This window comes from Giraffa tippelskirchi, chromosome 14 (genome assembly GCF_054371585.1).
Source record: "Giraffa tippelskirchi isolate mGirTip1 chromosome 14, T2T-mGirTip1v1.2.pri, whole genome shotgun sequence".
Classification (NCBI taxonomy): domain Eukaryota; kingdom Metazoa; phylum Chordata; class Mammalia; order Artiodactyla; family Giraffidae; genus Giraffa; species Giraffa tippelskirchi.
In genome coordinates this window covers 62,400,183-62,424,812 of record NC_137288.1, presented here as the reverse complement: position 1 = coordinate 62,424,812, position 24,630 = coordinate 62,400,183, and the positions used below count along the sequence as shown (strand labels likewise).

Here is a 24,630-nt window from a genome sequence, read left to right as displayed (position 1 = left end):
GGACCGGGCCCGAGTGCCCCGAGGGCAATCTGAGGGAGCTAACGTGAGATAGTAACCTAAACTGTGGGACAGCGAGAGAGAGAGAGAACTATCCCGCGAAAAGCCCAACTCTAAGGCACTGCCGGCCCGCTCACAGAACAAAGGACTGAGCGATACCAGAGGAGAGCTAGCCGGCTGCGGACTGCGCCATCCCCCGCCGGACACAGCGGGCAGGCGGGGCCCGCCAGAGCCGGAAAGGGGCAAACTCGGCTCCAGAGAGGGCACCCCCTACCAAACTGCAAACAGGCTCCCAGTTTTTAAGCAAAGACTGCCTGAGATCCCGGAGGGTCGACAGCAGCCGGGAGGGTCGCAGCCAGAGACCAGCTCCCCAGAACCGACACAAAGCACACCGGAGCCGGGCGCGCCCGTAAACCGAGGCGGGGACCAGGGAGGTGATAAGCCGCACCGCCCCAACAGGGGACAGCGCCCTCGCCAAACTCCTGGCCGCCTGGGCAGCTCCGACCGGGAACGGCACAAGCCGCGGGCAAAATCGAGTCTGCGCCTTTGTGGAGTAACCGGGAGCCTGAACCTGAGCGGCTTAGTCCTGGGAAGTGCACGCAGCTCAGGGCCCGCTCCCCGGCCGAGTAACCTGAGGCCTGAGCAGGGTAGACGGGGAAAGCACACACGCCGTGAGCGGGGGCGAACCCAGTGCGGCCGAGACACTGCGAGCTTACCACACACACGCCAGAATTGCAGTGTTCCTTCCTCCCCACAGCACGATTGAACAAGCGAACCTAAAGAGATCACCTCCACCGCTTTGTTGCAGGGCGGAAATTAGATACTGAAGAGATCTCCAAACAGAAGCCAAATAAACAGAGGGAAGTGCTTTGGAAGGGACAGGCCGACAGATTAAGATCCCTGTAGCTAATACCGACTGCATTAAAAAGGACCTACAGATCTTGAAAAGTATAAGCAGGAATAAGGATCTATCTAAAACTGAGCAGATCCCACACTGCTCACAACAGCTCCAGAGAAAGTCCGGGATATATATATTTTTTACTATTATTATTTTTTTTAATTTTTTTTTAATTTTTTTTTTTAATTAAAAAAATTTTTTTTTTCTCTTCTTTCCTTTTTCTTCAAGTCCTCTATTACACCTTTAACTTTCATTTTCATAACCCACTATTAACTTGCAAAAAAAAAAAAAAACCCCTATTTTTGAAGCAAACTACATACATATATCTTATACCTTTTGTGTTTTTTTTTTTATGTTTTTTTCCTGTTCTACATTTTTTTTACTGTTTCTTTTTTTACTGTTTTACTGTTTTTTTTTTCTTTTTACACTGTTCCCTTTTTTCTTTTTTTTTTTTTTTAGATTGTAAGTTTTATAAGAGTCTAACCTCTACTCTAGATTTTTAATCTGTGTTTTACATATTTGATATCAACTTTGTACATTTAAGAACCCAATCTTTAGGACCCATTTTTACTCAGGAGTGTGATCACTGGCCTGATCACTCTCTCCCCCTATTGATGCTCTTTCTTCTCCCCCAGGGAACCTCTATCTCCCACCCTCCTCCTTCTCTTCTCAACCCAATTCTGTGAATTTCTGAGGGTGTTCTGGGTACCGGAGAACACTTCAGGAACAGGATACTGCCCAGATCTCTCTCTCCCCTCTTAATTCCTCCCTTTCTACTCATGCTCACCTCTGTTACCTTCCTCCCCCCTCTCTATGTATCTCTGTGAATCACTCTGAGGGTTCCAAACTGTGGAAAGCACAGAGGGTAGTGCTTACTGGCTAGATTGCTCTCTCCACATTTGAATTCCCCTCTTCCCCTCCTGGTCACTTCAACCCACCCCCCCCACCTCATCTCTCCATGTAACTCAGTGAACCTTTCTGGGTATCCCTCACTGTGGAGAATCTTTTCACCATTAACCTAAAAGTTTTATTATTGAGGCTGTATGGAAGGAGAAGTCTTGAGGCTACTGCAAGAATAAGACTGAAAGCCAGGGGAAACATTAATTAATAAGAGACCATCCAATAGCCTCCATAAATTCATTGAAACCAAGCTCCACCCAAGAGATAATAAGTTCCAGAGCAAGACATACCACGCAAATTCTCCAGCAACGCAGGAACATAGACCTGAGCATCAATATACAGGCTGCCCAGAGGCACACCAAATCCATAGACATCTCAAAAATTAATACTGGTCACTCCATTACACTCAAGAGAGCAGAAATCCAGCTCCACCCACCAGAACACCGACACAAGCTCCCCCAACCAGGAAACCTTGACAAGCCACCTGTCCAACCCCAACCGCAGTGAGGAACCTCCACAACAAAGAGGAACTTCATACTACCAGAATACAGAAGGGCCACGCCTAACACAGCAATCTAAACAAGATGAAAAGGCAGAGAAATACTCAGCAAGTAAAGGAAAATGAGAAATGCCCACAAAGCCAAACAAAAGAGGAGGAGATAGGGAATCTATCCGAAAAAGAATTTAGACTAAGGATAATAAAAATGATCCAAAATCTTGAAAGCAAAATGGAGTTACAGATAAATAGCCTGGAGACAAAGATTGAGAAGATGCAAGAAATGTTTATCAAGGACTTAGAAGAAATAAAAAGGAATCAATATAGAATGAATAATGAAATAAAGGAGATAAAAGACACTCTGGAGGGAACCAACAGTAGAATAACGGAGGCAGAAGATAGGATAAGTGAGGTAGAAGATAGAATGATGGAAATAAACGAAGCAGAGAGGAAAAAAGAAAAAAGAATCAAAAGAAATGAGGAAAACCTCCGGGACCTCTGGGACAATATGAAACGCCCCAACATTCGAATCATAGGAGTCCCAGAAGAAGAAGATAAAAGGAAAGGCCATGAAAAAATACTCGAGGAGATAATAGTTGAGAATTTCCCTAAATTGAGGAAAGAAATAGTCACAGAAGTCCAAGAAACCCAGAGAGTTCCAAACAGGATAAACCCAAGGCGAAACACCCCAAGACACATATTAATCAAATTAACAAAGATCAAACACAAAGAACAAATATTAAAAGCAGCAAGGGAAAAACAACAAATAACACACAAGGGGATCCCCGTAAGGATAACAGCTGATCTTTCAATAGAAACCCTTCAGGCTAGAAGGGAATGGCAGGACATACTTAAAGTAATGAAAGAGAATAATCTACAACCCAGATTACTGTACCCAGCAAGGATCTCATTCAGATATGAAGGAGAATTCAAAAGCTTTACAGACAAGCAAGAGCTGAGGGAATTCAGCACCACCAAACCAGCTCTCCAGCAAATGCTAAAGGATCTTCTCTAAACAGGAAACACAGAAAGGATGTTTCAACACGAACTCAAAACAACAAAGTAAATGGCAACGGGATCATACTTATCAATAATTACCTTAAATGTAAATGGGTTGAATGCCCCAACCAAAAGGCAAAGGGTTGCTGAATGGATACAAAAACAAGACCCCTATATATGCTGTCTACAAGAGACCCACCTCAAAACTAGGGACACACACAGGCTGAAAGTGAAAGGATGGAAAAACATATTCCATGCAAACGGAGACCAAAAGAAAGCAGGAGTCGCAATACTCATTTCAGATAAAATAGACTTTAAAATAAAGGATGTGAAAAGGGACAAAGAAGGACACTACATAAAGATCAAAGGATCAATTCAAGAAGAAGACGTAACAATCATAAATATATATGCACCCAACATAGGAGCACCACAATATATAAGGCAAATACTAACAAGTATGAAAGGGGAAATTAACAATAACACAATAATAGTGGGAGACTTTAATACTCCACTCACGCATATGGATAGATCAACTAAACAGAAAATTAACAAGGAAACACAAACTTTAAATGATACAATAGACAAATTAGATTTAATTGATATTTACAGGAGTTTCCACCCCAAAACAATCAATTTTACCTTTTTCTCAAGTGCACATGGAACTTTCTCCAGGATAGATCACATCCTGGGCCATAAATCTAGCCTTGGTAAATTCAAAAAAATTGAAATCATCCCAGCCATCTTCTCTGACCACAATGCAGTAAGATTAGACCTCAATTACAGGAAAAAAACTATTAAAAGTTCCAACATATGGAGGCTAAACAACACGCTTCTGAATAACCAACAAATCACAGAAGAAATCAAAAAAGAAATAAAATTATGCATAGAAACGAATGAAAATGAAAACACAACAACCCAAAACCTATGGGACACTGTAAAAGCAATACTAAGGGGAAGGTTCATAGCAATACAGGCGTACCTCAAGAAACAAGAAAAAAATCAAATAAATCAACTAACTCTACACCTAAAGCAACTAGAGAAGGAAGAAATGAAAAACCCCAGGGTCAGTAGAAGGAAAGAAATCTTAAAAATTAGGGCAGAAATAAATGCAAAAGAAACAAAAGAGACCATAGCAAAAATCAACAAAACTAAAAGCTGGTTTTTCGAGAAGATAAACAAAATTGATAAGCCATTAGCCAGACTCATCAAGAAACAAAGGGAGAAGAATCAGATCAACAAAATTAGAAATGAAAATGGAGAGATCACAACAGATTCCACAGAAATACAAAGGATCATAAGAGACTACTACCAACAGCTATATGCCAATAAAATGGACAACTTGGAAGAAATGGACAAATTCTTAGAAAAGTATAACTTTCCAAAACTGAACCAGGAAGAAATAGAAGATCTTAACAGACCCATCACAAGCACGGAAATCGAAAGTGTAATCAGAAATCTTCCAGCAAACAAAAGCCCAGGACCAGACGGCTTCACAGCGGAATTCTACCAAAAATTTAGAGAAGAGCTAACACCTATCCTGCTCAAACTCTTCCAGAAAATTGCAGAAGATGGTAAACTTCCAAACTCATTCTATGAGGCCACCATCACCCTAATTCCAAAACTAGACAAAGATGTCACAAAAAAGGAAAACTACAGGCCAATATCACTGATGAACATAGATGCAAAAATCCTTAATAAAATTCTAGCAAACAGAATCCAACATCATATTAAAAAGATCATACATCATGACCAAGTGGGCTTTATCCCAGGAATGCAAGGTTTTTTTAACATCCGCAAATCAATCAATGTAATACACCACATTAACAAATTGAAAGAAAAAAACCATATGGTTATCTCAATAGATGCAGAAAAAGCCTTTGACAAAATTCAGCATCCATTTATGATTAAAACCCTCCAGAAAGCAGGAATAGAAGGAACATATCTCAACATAATAAAAGCTATATATGACAAACCCACAGCAAACATTATCCTCAATGGTGAAAAATTGAAAGCATTTCCCCTAAAGTCAGGAACAAGGCAAGGATGCCCACTTTCACCACTACTATTCAACATAGTTTTGGAAGTTTTGGCCACAGCAATCAGAGCTGAAAAAGAAATAAAAGGAATACAGATAGGAAAAGAAGAAGTAAAACTCTCACTGTTTGCAGATGACATGATCCTCTACATAGAAAACCCTAAAGACTCTACTAGAAAATTACTAGAGTTGATCAATGAATATAGTAAAGTTGCAGGATATAAAATTAACACACAGAAATCCCTTGCATTCCTATACTCCAATAATGAGAAAACAGAAAGAGAAATTAAGGAAACAATACCATTCACCATTGCATCAAAAAGAATAAAATACTTAGGAATATATCTACCTAAAGAAACAAAAGACTTATATATAGAAAACTATAAAACACTGATGAAAGAAATCAAAGAGGACACAAACAGATGGAGAAATATACCGTGTTCATGGATTGGAAGAATTAATATAGTGAAAATGAGTATTCTACCCAAAGCAATCTACAGATTCAATGCAATCCCTATCAAGCTACCAATGGTATTTTTCACAGAACTAGAACAAATCATCTCACAATTTGTATGGAAATATAAGAAACCTCGAATAGCCAAAGCAATCTTGAGGAAGAAGAATGGAACTGGAGGAATCAACCTGCCTGACTTCAGACTCTACTACAAAGCCACAGTCATCAAGACAGTATGGTACTGGCACAAAGATAGAAATATAGATCAATGGAACAAAATAGAAAGCCCAGAGATAAACCCACGCACATATGGACACCTTATCTTCGACAAAGGAGGCAAGAATATACAATGGAGAAAAGACAACCTCTTTAACAAGTGGTGCTGGGAAAACTGGTCAACCACTTGTAAAAGAATGAAACTAGAACACTTCCTAACACCGTACACAAAAATAAACTCAAAATGGATTAAAGATCTAAACGTAAGACCAGAAACAATAAAACTCCTAGAGGAAAACATAGGCAAAACACTCTCCGACATAAATCACAGCAGGATCCTCCATGACCCACCTCCCAGAATATTGGAAATAAAAGCAAAAATAAACAAATGGGACCTAATTAAAATTAAAAGCTTTTGCACAACAAAGGAAACTATAAACAAGGTGAAAAGACAGCCTTCAGAATGGGAGAAAATAATAGCAAATGAAGCAACAGACAAACAATTAATCTCAAAAATATACAAGCAACTTCTGCAGCTGAATTCCCGAAAAATAAATGACCCAATCAAAAAATGGGCCAAAGAACTAAACAGACATTTCTCCAAAGAAGACATACAGATGGCTAACAAACACATGAAAAGATGCTCAACATCACTCATTATTAGAGAAATGCAAATCAAAACCACAATGAGGTATCATTTCACACCAGTCAGAATGGCTGCTATCCAAAAGTCTACAAGCAATAAATGCTGGAGAGGGTGTGGAGAAAAGGGAACCCTCTTACACTGTTGGTGGGAATGCAAACTAGTACAGCCACTATGGAGAACAGTGTGGAGATTCCTTAAAAAACTGGGAATAGAACTGCCATATGACCCAGCAATCCCACTGCTGGGCATATACACCGAGGAAACCAGAATTGAAAGAGACGCGTGTACCCCAATGTTCATCGCAGCACTGTTTACAATAGCCAGGACATGGAAGCAACCTAGATGTCCATCAGCAGATGAATGGATAAGGAAGCTGTGGTACATATACACAATGGAATATTACTCAGCCATTAAAAAAAATACATTTGAACCGGTTCTACTGAGATGGATGAAACTGGAGCCCATTATACAGAGTGAAGTAAGCCAGAAAGAAAAACAACAATACAGTATACTAATGCATATATATGGAATCTGAAAGATGGTAACGATAACCCTATATGCGGGACAGAATGAGAGACACAGATGCATGGAACAATTTTATGGACTCTGAGGGAGAAGGTGAGGGTGGGACGTTCTGGGAGAATGGCATTGAGACATGTGTATTGTCATATGTGAAACAGAGCACCATTCCATGTTCGATGCATGTGACAAGGGCTCGGGGCCGGGGCAGTGGGATGATCCAGAGGGATGGGAGGGGGAGGGAGGTGGGTGGGGGGTTCGGGAAGGGGAACACATGTAAACCCATGGCTGATTCTTGTCAATGTATGGCAAAAACTATTACAATATTGTAAAGTAATTAGCCCCCAAGTAAAATAAATAAATTTATAAAAAAAAAATAAAATAAAATAAAAAAAAAAAAAAAAAAAAAAAAAAAAAAAAAAAGAAAAATGAAAATATGCTGTAATAGGGTTGTTGCGTCATGCATTCGGTTGTATGATATTCCCTGAAGGCAGACCGCCATTCACAGGGTCCATGTGTGCCATAAACCCAAAAGCTGCCACTTAAAAAAACAGTTCAAAAAGCAAGTATAGCTAACAAGATGATACAGGAGACAAAATGGAACCATAAATTATGATCAATTAGCTCAGAAAAAGACAAAGAGGACAGAGGGAACAAATAACAAAAGAGAAAAACAGATAATAAAGAGCAAAATGGTAGGTTTAAGCCCAGCCACACCAATAATAACAGTCAATGTAAATAGTCTAAAAACTCTAATGAAATGGCAAATTGTCAGATTGGATAAAGAATGAAGACTCATTTCATGTAGTTAAAGCTTGTTTATAATTATCTAAAGCTAGACTCTAATATGGGCTTCCCTGGTGGCTCAGACAGTAAAGAATCTGCTTGCAATACAGGAGACTTGGATTCGATTCCTGGGTTGAGAAGATCCCCTGGAGAAGGGAATGGCAACCCACTCTAGGATCCTTGCCAGGAGAACTCCAGGGCCAGAGGAGCCTGGCTGGCTACAGTCCATGGGGTCAAAGAGAGCCAGACACGACTGAGCAACTAACACACACACAGACTCTAATATACGCAAAAACAAAGTATTTTTGCTTGGTTGTCAGGAATGCAAAGACCATGTAAATAAAAGGAAGATTGTATATTTGGACGTTAGTTCAGAACTTTATCATGAAACGTTCAACATTTTGCAAAATAACATTATCAATAGCAATACTTTTCACGACTTTTGAGTCACATTTCTACACACCTAATCTGTCTGCATTTGTAGTTGTTATGTTCACAGTAATTCTCCAAATAGATGCAAACAACTGATTTCTCTGCGGCTGCTGCTGCTAAGTCGCTTCAGTCGTGTCCGACTCTGTGCGACCCCATAGATGGCAGCCCACCAGGCTCCGCCGTCCCTGGGATTCTCCAGGCAAGAACACTGGAGTGGGTTGCCATTTCCTTCTCCAATGTGTGAAAGTGAAGTCGCTCAGTCGTGTCTCTGATTTCTCTACTTGTCTTTTATTATAGCCAATGACCAGTTATTTTCATATTAAAAACACATCATTATTTGTGGTTAATTACTTCTTTTTATTTATCATCTTTATCACAGTTAGGATATTATATAAATGTTTCAGGATTATATGTATTGGTGGCTTATTTTACATATGAATTTTATTTCAGGACAACAAAGATAACATTGAAGCTCAGCCATATCAAGGAGAATTTCAAATTACTAACAACACTTGAAGGAGTTATTCCATCTATCAGAATTGGAAACCACTAGCATAGACCCACGTATGTGTCTTAAACCACGGTTAAGACAACAGAGGCCCAGAGACCAAAAATGACATATCTAAAGTCACACAATTAAGTTCATACTCACGGTGATCATATATACTGGATTTATCAGGACAGTATATTTCATTGTTGCTACAAATCATTAAAAAATCTTTATAAATCTCCTAGATTACCAATTACAACCCCAAGGACTGAAAATCTTTTGGACACCAAAGACTCATGGTCACCAGTTTAAAAAATAAAACCATAGATAAGGTCTTGAACAGTAGCTGAAACCAACAAAACTAAATTCAGCAGGAGGACAGGAGGGCGCATTCGGCAGGGGAAAGAGAAGACAGAAAGTGAGGAAAGGCTTCCACTGATAAATAAATGTTTTAACTAATATACTATTTTCTGTTTAAAAGTGAACTTTTTTTGAAACTCCAGGTGTCACAAAAATATTCTGGCTGGTGAAGATAGAGAATAATAAAAAATGTAATTTTTCTTAACTAAAAGCATACCCTGATAGAATGAATATATCAAAAAATCAGTAAGAGGGGATAACGAGATTTTTATCTTCACCAAAAGGGTTTTTTTTAGCAGTTAAAGGAACACAAGTATAAATTATCTTTAGTGGTTCAAATCCTCAGTGCCCAGTTTGCCAGCAGCAGCACCCAACTCTGTGACCCCAATATGGTACCAGGTCCCCAGTAGTCAAGACTGCCACCTAGTGGCAATTTAGCACATTGACCCTCTACCATCAAGAAGGGAAATTGCCACCAGAATAGACACTTGCTCTAATATATGCTCAGCTGTTCACCATCCTTCTGCCAACACCATCATCCTTGAACTTACTGAATGTCTATTCACCATCAGTATATCTTATATACAACACTGCTTCTGACCAAGGAACTAATTTATAGTAGATATAAGGATTTCCTAGTCTTATCCTATATCTCATCTCCAGAAGCAACCAATGTTATAGAATTGTGAATTAGCCCATTGAAGACACAGTTAGAACAGCATCTTGGAGACAGTTCTTAACAGAATGAGGTACTGTCCTAAAGCAGGTGGGATACTCTTCAGCTAGCAATCTCTAAATGGCCCTCTTTCTCTCATTTCTCTCTAGACTTAGGCAGACCTAGGTGCAGAAATCAAAAAGTGAGCTTAGGAGTGGCATCTCTCTGTATTTACCTATAGCTCTGATCTATGCTAGACAGTATTACTATCTAGTAGTAATAGTCCTCGGGGGAAAAGTGTTGCCACCCTGCGACATAGTAAATGGTTCCACTGAGTTGTCAGCTGGCAGTCTTCCAAGGTCTAGGAAATTTTTCCTTTCTCTCTTATTTGGGTTTTAGCTCCCTACTTGGCGGGGGGGTGAATTTAGCTTTGAAAAGTCAAAGTAAGGAACAGAGAAAAGTCAACAAATTCATCCCTGCTTAAGACAGCAGGGTATTCTAGAGCTTAGGAGGAAAGATGAAAAGTCAGAATCCTTCTAGGGTTTGCAGCATGGCTCAACAGAGTGGATAAAAGAGTAGAGATTCAAAGTAGAAGCTAGTCCTGGAATAAAGAGTGGGCATTAAACATGAGCTTTTCCTGTGCAGTGCCTTTCTCACTACACAGATGAGCAAATTTATGCTTAGAGAACTTGTCTAAGATCAATCAAATTCAATGCAAATGTCTGACTCCAAGAACTGAAAGTCTTAAGAAATAAGGCGTGCTATTTCTGACTCAAGAGTTCTCTGGGAAAACAAGCAAGCAAACAAACATATTTCTCATAGACAGGTGATCAATGCTCCAGAGAAATTTGCTCAGCTGCTGTTTTCCTCCCTTGAGGGTTGCAGGTGAGGACCAGGATGGGTTTGAGGTAACAGGATTGCTTGAAGAATGTGGGGGACCCACTGGAGAATACATCCATCAGAATTTTGCCGGAATCAGCCTCGGTTTTGAGGACAAGTCTGAATTAAAAGCCCAGCTCCCAGGAAAGCAGGTGAGTTTCTCCCAGGAGGCTGGTAGAAACTCCTTTCACTCCTCCTTGGTAACTACCCTAAGGGAACAACACGGTGAACCGGAGCTACGGAAGCTTTGGCAGGTGTGGAAGGTGTGGCTCTGACAAGTCAGCTATGGAGTATTTGAGGTGGACTGCTAAAGAAAGAGAGACCAAGAGACTAAGGAACCCAATTATGCCATAAACCCCAGAAAACCACAAACCAGACAGAGATGACAAGCCTGCCCTTACGTAGCCCACGAGTGGGAAGAAAGTGATTCACATGGAAGCTTGCTCCAACGTGTTTGAACCGTGCTGTGTTGGTAACATCAAGCCAGGCACCAGACTCAGGACCCTTCCTTCTCTGAAGATGGGGCCTGAGCTGATTTAGCCTCCCCCAAGGCATGTGTGCACTGGGCCCAGCTCATTGGTTTGAATTGTCACCTGCATCTCCCATCTGTACTTCTAGCTTCCTGTCACTTCTGGTGACTATGTACTGCTCAGCATATTTTATCTTAAACACCTGGATCCCCAACTCCTATTCTTTAACTGTGGTGACTGAACATCTCCAAACTACTACCTGGTCCTCCCAGACACCTCCCTGCCTGATTGTGCAATTCATCATTACTCCTAAAGCCTGCAGGAAAGTAACCAAAGTGACACATTCGTTGTAGCCAATGCCGCCCACCCAATGAGGCAACACGGGTCAAGCCAGAGAAGACTCTCCTACTCTGAAAACAGATCCTCTCAATGAAGCCAGATAACAAATGGGAACACTCCTTAACCAGTCGTTGGCATGTAACAAGTGCACAAGAGATGGTGGTTCCTTTCCCCCTTATCTGTTGGTGTTTAACATTTAAAAAAATTATTTAGAATATGATAATTATATTGTCTAAAATGAAATTCACTTGTGATCTGATCCTATGACACCCCAGGATTGGAACTACCCAGGCTCAAATTTTTCTATGTACTGGAAGACAAACTCAGAAAAATGTAGCCTGATCGACTGCAGTTCACTATGTAGCTAGACCTTTTAAACTAGATTGGCCTAAATCTAGGAAATAAATCAGTCAAAGTTACAGTTAGGTGTGCCTGGGTAGGTCCAAAAGATCCAGACAAATCATATTTTGAGAAACACTGATTAAGAATTTAATCAGGCAGCAGCTTAAAAAATAAAAGTAGGTAAATCTATACCTACTAATATGAAGAAATCTCCAAAGCATTTGGGTATAAAAAGGAAAGTTCTAAAACGAATAGTGGAGGGTCATCTGCCATTATTCTGTCTGCTCAGCAATAGCAACAAAAATTTCCTATTAGGTTGGACTTCTCTACATTGACTTCCCTAGTGGCTCAGATGGTAAAGCATCTGCCTACAAGGCGGGAGACATGGGTTCAATCCCTGGGTCGGGAAGATCCCCTGGAGAAGGAAATGGCAACCCACTCCAGTACTCTTGCCTGGAGAATCCCATGGACGGAGAAACCTGGTAGGCTACAGTTCATGGGGTTGCAAAGAATCAGACACCAGTGAGCGACTTCACTTTCACTTTCTCTACGTTAGGGGGATAATTGGGGAGCAAGGCTCTATCTTCCACTGGAAAGCTCAGGGGTGGTGGTGGTTTAGTTGCTAAGTCGTATTCAACTCTTGTGACCCCGTGGGTGGTAGCCCTCCAGGCTCTTCTGTCCTTGGGATTCTACAGGCGAGAATACTGGAGTGGGTTGCCATTTCCTTCTCCAGAGGATCTTCTCGACCCAGGAATCGAACCTGCGTCTCCTGCCTTGCAGGCAGATAAGCCGAGGAAGCTCAAAGGGGCAGGTATGCCTTCTCCCCAGCCCGGGCACTAGGAAATGCGTCAGGTCTGACCAACAGGAAATTCCCACCTGATACGTTTAATCTCAGTGGAGCAATGGAACGGTGGAGGCGGGTAGAGGTCTCCTCTTAGGGGACTATGGTCACATCTTGCCAACTGATCTCTCCTTCTGGTCTCACTCCCGCCTCCCTCAGATCTCTTGTCACGAAAGCCAGCGTGATCCACGGAGAAGGCAAACCCAGCTGCCACCCTGCACAGAGCCCAGGAGGCTCACCCGCACACACAGGATGCCGCAAGTCTCCTAACACACGCTCTGCTCCACGACCTGCTCTCTGTCCAAGCCCCCAGCCCCCTTGCTGACCACTGCCCAGCCCACCGGCACGTTAGGCCCCAGCCTCGCAGAGCCCTCAGGCTTCTCAGGCTGTCGTGGCCACTCGCCTTCCCAGGCTTTCCTGTGACCAGCTCTTACTCTTCTGTTCTCAGCTCACTCAGCCGCTTCTCCAGGAAGCCTCCCATAACCATCACCACCGCCTCCCTGTACCTGGCCTTCCTGTTTTCTATATACATGCCTCTCCCTTCTCCCATAGTCCACTCCGCATTCTTCTGTTTGGGCATTAATCACATTTAAATTATCTGCAATATTGGTGTTTGTGTCCCCAGTGAGCAACCTGCAGACAGGAATCATGTCCTACTCATCTTGGCATCTAATAGGAAGTCTTTGCACGAGTGAAAGACAAGCAAAGGACTTGAGTTTTGTTGTTTGTTTGGCTTCGGTTTTTTTTTTTTCTTTTGCATTTTGTCTCTGCGGTGAGTTTGCTCTCCCATCCCCCACAATAATTATTTTATCCCTTCTTCACACCTCTTGTCACCCTGACAGATTCAACCAGCTCTTCACTTCCGAAGACTCTCACCTCTCCCTTCCTAAGGAAACCCACCAGAAGCCCACCAGGAGGCGATGCCTGCCTCCACCCCCCCGCTCCTCACTGAGCCCCCTCATCTGTCTGCATCTCCACCCGTGGTCTCCCAGCTGTGTCCTGTGACAATCGCTCCAGCCTCAAAAAGCCCAGCTCAGCACCGTGAATTCTGGATCCCTCTCCTCCTCCCCGTGCTGGGCCCTGACCACATCAGAACTGCCTCTCACCCCTGCAAGTTCTTCAGCGTGCTTTCCACCAGCCTCCCAAAAGTCTCTGTTCTCTCTAATCTTATAAACAAAGAAGCCGACATTAAAACTGGAAAACCTCCCTTGAGCCAGAGGTGCCCCTGCCTCTCTCCTCCCCTGACAGCCCAGGCCCTCCAAAGCGCTGTCTGCACGTCCCATCTCCAGTCCTCACATTGCCTTTATCCTGCAACTTATTCCAACCAGGCAGTGGCCTCTTGCGCACTCTGAATCCTGCTACTGTCAGGCTCATTGAAGTTCACGTTACAAGTACAATCTTACTAGCTCTCTCAGCAGCCACGTCCTGCTTTTGGAGGAACTGTCTTGCTGTGGCTTCTGTGACTTCACACCCCACTTTCCCCGCTTCCCTTCTGCCTTCCTGAATGTTCCTCTGCAGCCTGCATTGCTGGCTCCTGTCTTCCATCTGAACACAAGTGCAGTTAACCAGGGCTGGGACCTGGGCCCTCTCCGCTCCTCACTTATCATTTTTCTCCCTTGACGATCTCAAACATCCCACCACCCTTTATGTGCCAGAGACTCTCAAAGACGCATCTCCAGCCAAAGCCTCTCTGCTGAGCTTCAGACGGGACCATCTGCTGCCTATCTGCTGTCCACTATCAACTGCTCTGTCTCCCGAGCATCTCAAACATATTACATTCAAAGCTGAAGTCTTGATCCTCCCAGCCCTGAGCCTTCAATCAGTTCCTCCTCCAGCTTTTTCCATTTCAGTGAATGGCCCTTTCATCCAGGCCCTGGTTCCTGCCAGAAACGTGGGTGTCATCTTGGCCCTTTTCTTTCTCTCCGTGTTTAAATCCAACCAGTGACTCAATCCTGCGGCCTCTGCTCCCAGTATAGACCTCCCACCCACTCACCTGCCCCACCACTGCATTAGTCTCCCACGAGGTCTATCTGGTCTTCCTTCTCTGCAGGCTCCAGAAGGGTTCTTTTACTAACAAACTGCAGCTAAACATTCTCCCATCCCCCCATCCCCCCCACCCCCCCACCCCCCACCCCTGCTTAAACCAATCTAATCACTTTCTGTTACTCTTGAGATAAAATTTAAAAATACTTAATGAGCCCCATAAGATGTTACATGACCTGGCCCCTGCCTCACTCACCAGCCAAAACATGTGTCATCCACACCTCTGTTCACGAGGCCCCAGCCACAGTGGCCTTTTTCCCTTTCCTGAAAATTACCATGAACATGTCCATTCCTACCAGACGTGTCTTAACATGCATGCATGCTAAGTCACTCTTTGCAGCTCCATGGATTGTAGCCCACCAGGCTCCTCTGTCTGTGGGATTCTCCAAGCCAGAATACTAGAGTGGACTGCCATGCCCTCCTCCAGGAGATCTTCCCAACCCAGGGATCAAACCTGCATCTCTTATGTCTCTTGCATTGGCAGGCAGGTTCTTTACCACTAGTCTATATCCTTCTATCCTTCCCATATCTAGGGTCTATGCATCCTTCAGGACCAGCCTTAAAGCTCCCTCACCAGAAAGAGACTTCCCTCCTTTCCCCAAGTTAGATTTGATGTTAATTTTTCCTTCATGTAAGTTCCATAGTTTACTGCTATTTATTTATTTGTGTGATTACCTGTTGAACAACCTTAAGCTTCATGAGAACAGGAATGAATGTAACAGCATACAAAAACCCACAAATTGTTTGTTTTCACTTGTTTGAAATTTCAGAATAGGAAAATCCCTAATGACAGAAAGCTGGTGAGTGGTTGTCAGGGGCTGGAGAAAGCGGTGATAGGGAATGACTGCTGATAAGGTTTCTTTGGGGTAATAAAGGTGTTCTGAAATTAACTAGTGGTGATGGTTGTGCAACTCTATGAATATAATAAACACCAGCAAGATGTCCATGTTGAACAAGTGTAAATTGTATCTCAAAAAAGTTCTTAAAAAATAAAAAGAAGGGGACATATGTATACCTATGGCTGATTCATGTGGATGTATGGGAGAAACCAACACAATACTGTAAAGCAACTATCCTCCAATTAAGAATAAATACATTTTTAAAAATATGAAAAGAATACACTGCCTCTGCCTTGTCCTCAAAAATTGCAGTAAAGGTATTACATAAGCGCAAAGCAAACTACGGTAAGTGCTTGCAGAGAGGACACCACCAAGACGCCCCAGGCTGCTCTGACCCGAGGCTGAATCAGGTTCATCTGGATTGCTGATGCCAGCAAGGATTTCTGAGTTGATTTGACCTGGCCTCTAAGTCTGACTCAGAGACAAGCCTTCATTGTGGGGAGAAAGAAAAACAGATGCAAGACAGGGAAGAGTCTTCTCACTCCCTCCAATCTTCCCCTGGTCACCCCGCAAACCCAGAAACAGCCTTCCCTCAGACAGATGGACGCCCCCTGCACACTCACAACCCAGTGAAGCGTCAGCTCAGGACAAAGACACACAGCCCCGTGCGCTGCCTCCAACCCCTGTTTTTACCCCAAAGTGAAGACTTCCACATACATCAGGAGAAGCCTGGAGACGGATATCACACAGCCAGTAACCAGAAAGACTACCTCACATCAGTCTCGATGGCTTGTCGAAAAATTGTATATGGCCTTTTCCCTTCATTCCCAAAGTATATGTCATTCTAGCCTTTTCCATGCAAAAATTTATCTTAATATAATCAATGTTTGTAATTTAACATTTATAACATTATTTATAAAGTACTTATTATGACCTACTTTCTTAAGCAATTATATAAGTTTATGGCATTCCATCAAATAGATATGTGACAGTTATTTTAACTACTCCCTCATGGTAAGACATTTAAGTGGCTCCAAGTCTTTTGTTATTATGAAAATACAGAAATAAACACATTTGTACATAAAGCCATTTCCAGACTTCGCTGTATTTCACTGAGACAAATTCCCCAAAGTGAAATTTCTATTCTAATGTCTTTCTGTTTTGTTTTGTTTTGTTAAGTCCCTTGGCAAAGACACATTACTTTGAGTTGAGTCCTTTGATTAGATTTTACAACTGCTTGTTTCTCAAAATGCAAAGGCAAAACTCAAAGCAGTGGAAGCAATACTCTCACCCTCTTGATACATGTAATACAACTAAGGGACATAGAGGAAAAACACCCTTTGACACTGATGTTGGACCTGCTATGTGCCAAGCACAGAACTAACAGTTTTGGAAATATTAACTCATGTAATTATTTCAATAGCTCTAAGAAGTGGTCACTGTCATGATCCCTGTTTTGCCAATGAGGACTCCATGCTAAGGGTGCACAGTCAAGGGACGGAGCCCCAGTCAAGGACACTGATGGTCTGGCTCCAGAGTCTGGGTTCTCAACCACTATGCTGAGCCCAAATTTTGAGTGAGAAGACCTGGGTTGGGGTTCCAGCTCTACCACTCACTGACCTACGGACAGGTCAGTAAATCACTCCTACTAGTTTTATCATCTCGCTTATTCAAGCATACACACTTTATGTGAGCCCACACATGTTACTAGATCACGCATTCTTACTGCAGTCTTTTCCCCTTCTTTTTAGCTTAGTTTCATCCTTCCAACTTTCCATCCCCTCCACGCTCACAGGCACTCACCCCCACCTCCAGAGCCCACGTTAACAACCTAGTACTTATCCTTTCGTGGGGTTCTCCATACTCGCACAATCATGCACACGCACGTATACCACACACACTCATTTTGTATGGATTATCATTGTTTATCAGATCGTATTTGTCTCAGTCAGGACCCAATGAAGAAAACAAAAACTGCTCTAATACAGTTCAGAGAGAGAGAGAGAGATTTGAATGCAGGATACTGGTCACACCGTGATGGGAGAGCTAAGAAGCCAGGCACGGAATGGCGAGGCAGCCCACAGGTTGGCAAGAGCAGGGAATCGCTACCAGCTCTGGGCTGTAGGTGCAAAGGAGGGAGGCAGCGTCATCAGTTGCAACAGCTATGGGAAGCTGACACCGGAGCGAAGCTGTCCAGTGAGGCTAGAGTCGTGCGGGGGAGACACTGATGCCCCCAAAGATACTGCCCACAGTGGGTGCCCAGGCTCTGTTCTTGTCTACACCCCACGAACCTCCACCATGACTCCCACTGGCTAAACTCAACTGGAAGCCAACGGACAGGAGCCTGGACACCACCATCTTTGAGTCTCCATCACTTTGTAGTAAAGAAGAGAGCAGGGTAAGAGTGAAGCAAGGCTCAGGCAGCAAACCTCCAAGGAACCAGGATAATGCTACGCACACCTTCCCATTCCTGCTTTTCTCAACCAAAGTCACCTCGGGGAAATCCCTCCAAAGCAAAAGGCATAGCTCTGATACATTCTTTTTATGGTTGATTAATTATTTATATGACTATTCTGCCCTTAGTGAGTATTCATTTTCTCACACTCTTAAAGGGGAATGGCATCATTTCTCTTACAAGTATCCTGAGCATCTTTTAAGTGAATGGACACGAAACTCCTTTGTAAATGAGAAACCTGAGTAGTAGAATATAAGGTCTATTAGAAATAGTACATCACTGTAAGACGGCATTGATTCTGATTGTTAAAAGCCTGGTGAAAACACAGCCAGGTGGGAAGTTACAATCTAACCACAGTGCACTGATATTCTGGGCAACAGGGAAATGCCTACTGACTGGGGCTTTCCCCTTCAGAGATGGGAGGCTCTAAGACTGCCTTCTGACTTTTCATCCTGCCCTACCTCCCAAGGCCGTGGTTTTCCATTTAGAATAAACAGCAAGCAATACTGAATCCACGCTGTAAGGCAATACCATTTATAGAACTTCCCATGACGATGGAAATTTTCTCTGTCTACTCTGTTGAATATGGTAGCCACTAACCACGTGTGGCTATGAGCACTTGAAATGCACCTAGTAGGACTGAAGAATTGTATTTTCAATTTCATTCAATTCTAATTCATTTCCATTTAAATAGCCCCATGTGACAAGTGGCTACTGTATGCAACAGTGCAGTTTTAGGACTTCTCAATCATTCTCTTACAAGAGTAGTGTTTGTGACCCTTGATAATCAACTGAAGCTTTTTCACGATACGTGTACTTAACCTCACTCTAGATTTGCTGAATCAGGACTGCTGATGCTTGGACCACAATGGTCTGTGACGTTTCTCACAGCCCTAAATTCTCTATGGGAAGAAGAGATGATGAGAAGGGGTCTGCATTGTGTTAGCTGAAAGTTTAATACATTAGCTCACCTGCTCATGAGCGGAGATTAACATTTTTCAGAGTTGTTTCTTGCCTCTTCTGATCACCTAGCTGAGAATAACATTCTTCAGCAAAAGAAAGGAGGCGTAGGTTTTAATAGAGCAGAAAGCAGCCAAGAAAGTCCCAACAATTTGTCAGTGCCCATGCTTTCGGGGACTTTGTGTTGGGCATTTCTGGGCAGCCCAGGGTCAGCATGATAGAATTAGAAAGAGAAGCCCGCTGCCAATGACTTTGACCCAGGGTCACCCTGGCTGTTCAGGGGGTAATGCCAGGAGATCTGGAACTCGACGGACCCACAGTATAAAAGGGGAAGGGAGAGTGTGCCAAGGTGGATTCGTGGCTAATGGGCAGTCAGCTGCTCTAATTGTATGGGGGGATGAATAACAGTGCTGCTGAAAGATAAATGATGAGGTAAAGCACTTATGAAAGAAAAACACCAGGGTGAAGGTGAGGTGTTAATTTTCAAGGCAATAGACGTCGAGTCCTGCCACATAATTCCATTTCATATTAAACTTATTATGGGCGATAATGTAATAATGTCAATGATACCTCTATTCCTCAACAGCAAGGAAATTGGTGGTGAGCTAAAAATTTCCCAACCCTGGAGTTAGTCACTTGAGGGGATAAAACTGGAATGGGGAAGATATGAAAAATTCAGGCAAGTGCTTCTCATGCTGTTGTGAGCACAGTTGTTCCATGCTGCTAAGAAAGCATTAGCCTGCCCTCCCCTGCTCTGGATTCTGCCAGCAGCAAGTTGGGAAAACTTCCTGTACTTCATAACAATACCTTTAACAAGTGCCAGGGTAGATCCACGGAGTCTTAGATACTCTGCCATTCCCCATTCCCCCTGGAGAAAGGGTACAACCTAATACACAAATTAGGACTGACAGGAACTAAAGTGAAAAGCTCGCATTTAAAAGTTAACGTGAGGGATTTACAACCGATGAGTTAAAGCTTCCTAACTCATCTCTTTTATTGTATCATAAACCTCATTTCCCCAAGTCCCAAACTGAACACCTTGAATGTGTCTCTATTGTCTCTAAGATGAGTCTCTCCTCCTTTGCCTGACATCAAAGCCTTTATAAAATAGCCCCAACCTCCCTTCCTGTCTAGAAAGTCACTCACTTGTTCCCCCTTTGTGAGCCTTCACAGAATAATAGATGGGGAAACACACGGCTACATAGCAATGACAAGTTAACTTTCATGAACAGCCTCCTTGTCTGTAAAATGGATGAAGAGCATCAGGGACATAAAGCAATTACTGTGAACATTCAGTAAAGCACCTAGCATAGTGCCTGGCTTATGAAATGCAGGTCCCCTTACTCATAAGTCTGCCTTGTCGTCTCATCATTTCTAAAATCCACCTAGTAATTTCCTTCTTCCCTTTAACTCATCCCTCTGTCCCCTTCCCCAGCCATCACTTCCATGCTCCTGCTAGAATCAACACCATCCTCATTTCTCAGTTCTTTCCTTAGCTAATTCCACTCTCTCTGTAAGGTCCCATGCCCACTTCTGTGAAATCACGTTCAGTTTCTGCATCAGGAGCAGGGCTTAAGGCAACCTGAAAGAGCCTCTCCAACTCTAACATTCCATGATATAAAGGATACATAAACTCTGCTTTGAACATAGGATACACTGAAACTTTAAACTCTCCAAAAAAATTAAAGATGATTTTTCCACTTGGTGAGTAATGGGGAGAAAATGAAAATAGTTATTTAAAAATCCATATTACTGTAAATGGCCATTATTTTAAAGTTTTGTGTAACTTGGGGTTTATTTCATGCCAGGTAACAGGCTCTATCATGTATGGAATTTTAAGTTTTCCTACAAAGTCAGTGACATCACCCAGTTTTAGGATGATCAGAAAGCTGAGACCAAGGAAGTAGATAACATGAGATCTAGACCGTGGATGATGAACATAATCTTGTAGAGAGTTCTGGAATCACTCTCCACTATGCTTCACTGCCACAAACCCACCCATTTATCAAGTGCTATTGTTGCATACAAAACCTTGGGTTCACCCATTGGAAAAGATGGGTACTTATGTGTGTGTATGTGTGCATGTGTATGTATATATGTGTGCGTGTGTGGATATGCTCAGTCAATCAGTCATGTCCAACGCTTTGCAACTCGCCTGCCAGGCTCCTCTGTCCATGGGATTTCCCAAGCAAGAATACTGGAGTGGGTGGCCATTCCCTTCTCCAGGAGATCTTCCTGACTCAGGGATAGAACTCTCATTTCCTGCATCTTTTGTCCCGGGGTTGGGAAGACCTCCTGGAGAAGAGAATGGCTACCCACTCCAGTATTCTTGCCTGGAGAATCCCATGAGCAGTGGAGCCTGGCGGACTATGGTCCACAGGGTCACAAATAGTTGGATACGACTAAAGCAACTCAGCACACATGCATGCACGTATATGTATATATATTTGTATATTTCCTCCTCTTAAGTAGTTTAAGTATCAAAAAAGAAAAATAAAACACAGATATAAATGGAATATAGGGGAAAGTCACAGGATGTATCAGACTGGCATAGTATTTGAAGGAATTCAAGGATGTGGGGATCACTTTCGACTAAGTGATCAAAGATCTGTGTCCAGTGATCTAACCTTCCAAAACCGCATCTACCCTGCTCTAGAAAAAAAAAAGTAAAACTAAAAATTCTACAACTCTTCAAAAAAAAAAAACCCCTCAGAAACTCATTTTTTATAACTCCTTCATGTTCACCCTTTGGAAATCTTAAAATCCCCTCCCCAGCCATAATTCTTCTGTGGTTTCTCATTGGAATCATGCTTAAGATGGAATATTAAATCAAAACAATAAAGTTGGAATATGTGACTTTAGATTGAGATGTAAAAGCTAACATTTCATCTTAAAATGACTGCTATATACAAGGGAAGATCAAGTCTTTTCTTCAAGTGAACTACAAAAATTCCTATTCACATTGAAAATTATTTTTTATCTTCTTTCTTGGCACCTGGAAACTAAGAGAGTAATAATTTCCCACAAAATCCATGGATTAACTATCCTTCTTTTGAAAGTCTGAAGTCCATCTTTCAGAATCCACTGGGACTTGTCAGAGTTCTTCATATGGGCCCAACCTATGGAGGTGGCTACCTACATCCATACAAGAACCTTGTCCCTTTACAGTCACAGCCTCTGTGCAAAGTTGCCTCCATAAATCAGAATTGTCTGTTACAGTTAACAGACGCTGTAAATTTATTCTTCACTCGGATACCAAATATATCCTCAGAGTGATCCACCGCAAAACATTTTGGGAGGTGGGTCCACCGGACAGTTTCATTGATTTTGGAAAAGAATAACAAAAAAATAAAACAGTAAAAAGTAAGAATGAGTTTTACTTACTAAGTGCTCATTGGGTCCCACATATAAGAAATTTATGTGCTTTATATTATTTCATGAGGTTTTACATAACTTAACAATGTTTTATATTACATAATCCTCATAATCAACCACGACTGAAGCGACTTAGCACGCACGCACACATAAGCAACCACATGATATCAGTAATATTATTTCACTCAATAGTGCAAATAATGTTGAGGCCAGGCTCTCCCAGAGGTTAAGGGCAGAGTTAGGACTTGACCCTGGAGCCCAGAGCCAAAGTTAAAACGTGAGTGGAGAAGCTTTATCTTCTCAATAGTATCAAGCCAAAAAAATGTTTCCTTACCTACCTCCCCGCTCACCACTTCAGCTCCAGCTACAGAAACCATTTCATAAACCTTTCTGTCCCTCTGTGCAGGGCGTGGGGGTGGAGTGGGGAAGGTGAGGAGTAAGTGTTGATTTAGGTGAGGATGATTCTTGGAAATCCAGAGACTTCCTGCTTACGAGGTATAGGAGAGACAGACAGATAAACAGAGGGAGGGAGGGAGAGAAAGCACGTTAGCAGGGCCTACAGCAATTCCTATCACTTGTGGCGCCCCCATGTCTGTCTGTTTGACAGTCTCATCAACAGTAGTGGACACTTGGCTCTAATTTCTAGGCATCCTTAGATTCTTAGCTCTTTTCTGGATCTTCTCTACTTCCTTAGCCAATTCAGACCAGAAATGTAAGGAGCTAAAAAATCTAAGGGTGCCCAAAAATTATAGCCAAGTGGCCACTACCGTTAATGAGACAGCTGGACAGACAGACAGACATGGGTGGGAATGGAAGAGACGGTGGAGTAAGAGCCACAGTTGTTTCCTCTTTCTCCTGAGTTTTCTGCTGCTCCAGCTTCATGTGTGAGCACACATATTCATGTGTGAGCACATGTATTCATGTGCTGGCTCTTTCACACCCAAATTTGCTTTCTCATCTCCTTCTTGTGCTCCAATGGTCTCTCTTTCTTCCCCACAACAGGCTCTCAATGCCTCCTAGTTCAGACACTTATTAAGTGCCCATTACTGTAGAAGATAAATGTAAGGGATCAATTCCTGTAAGTTCCGGTAGAACTTACAGCCTAGTGGTAAAGGTCTAACAAACAGAACACAGGGTAGTTATGTTATATGTTGCAAGTGGTAGAAACTCCTCTCAACATGGCCTAAATCTGGACTTCTGATGCACAGAACTATGAGATAATAAATTTGTGCTATTTTAAGCTGCTGAATCTGTGGTTACTCATTATGGGAACAATAGGAAACTTTTATGCATGCCCTCAGCCAGCTCTGGAGAGAAAAAAGAAAGGCAATTCCACTAAGTCTACAAATTCTCTGAGGAATTGGGAGAACTTAAGGGGCAGCCAAGCCTTTAGCCACAATGGTAACTTCAGCTCCCATCAGTGGTGGGGCCTCCCAGACCTGACTCCAGAAGGACCGAAGTTCCAAAAGGCAGGGCCTAACAGAGCATGGTGGTGCTTGGCGATTGCAGCCAGGTGTCCATTGCTTTTAGTTAAATTAGAGATTGGCAAACTATAGGCCAAATTCAGCCCACTATCTATGTCCCAAGAGCTAAGTATGGTTTTACATTTTTAAATAGTTTAAAGCAAACGATGAATATTTTATAACACATGAAAATTACATGAAATTCAAATTTCTGTCCCCATAAGTAAAGTTTTATGGGAACACATCCACCCTCATTCATATATATTTTTTCTATGGTTTCCTTTGTGGGACAATACACCCTGCAAAACCTAAAGTATTTGTTATCTGGCCCTTCAAGGAAAAAGTTTGACAACCATACACTTATTGCTGTTGTTTAGTCTCTAAGTCGCGTCTGACTCTTGCAACCCCATGGACTATACCCTGTCAGTCTCCTCTGTCCATGAGATTTCCCAAGCAAGAATACTGGAGTGGGTTGCCATTTCCTTCTTCAGGGGGTCTTCCTGACACAGGGGTTGAACCCACATCTCCTGCATTGTAGGCAGATTATTTATTTACTGCTGAGCCACCAGGGAAGCCCAACCCTACACTAGAGAAAACTAAAATGTAAATATCCCTGAGAATCTTAACACACCTGAACATGCATTCGTTTTGTTTACTGTCGTAGAAGGAGGTAACAGGTTCAGGAATGTCTGGTTCGCAAGCAGGGTGAGGGCTCTGAAGAATACAGAGACAGACGGCCAG

General features: G+C 42.5%; 1 long non-coding RNA gene across 26 annotated transcripts in view; it reads left to right on the top strand.

Moving 5' to 3' along the window:
- Nucleotides 1-15,684, top strand: part of LOC145534514 (uncharacterized) — a 31,212-nt gene extending 15,528 nt beyond the window's left edge. For 8 of the 26 annotated variants that reach the window (XR_014074680.1, XR_014074705.1, XR_014074699.1 and 5 more), the window contains 3 exons: nucleotides 8,829-8,942; nucleotides 12,609-12,724; nucleotides 13,597-15,537. This is a non-coding gene — a long non-coding RNA (uncharacterized LOC145534514). Of the gene's footprint in view, nucleotides 1-8,828; nucleotides 9,330-10,768; nucleotides 10,915-12,608; nucleotides 12,725-12,913 lie in introns of those variants that run through there. The other 18 variants (XR_014074703.1, XR_014074695.1, XR_014074704.1 and 15 more) reach the window with 7 other exon arrangements.
- Nucleotides 15,685-24,630: the final 8,946 nt, after the last annotated feature.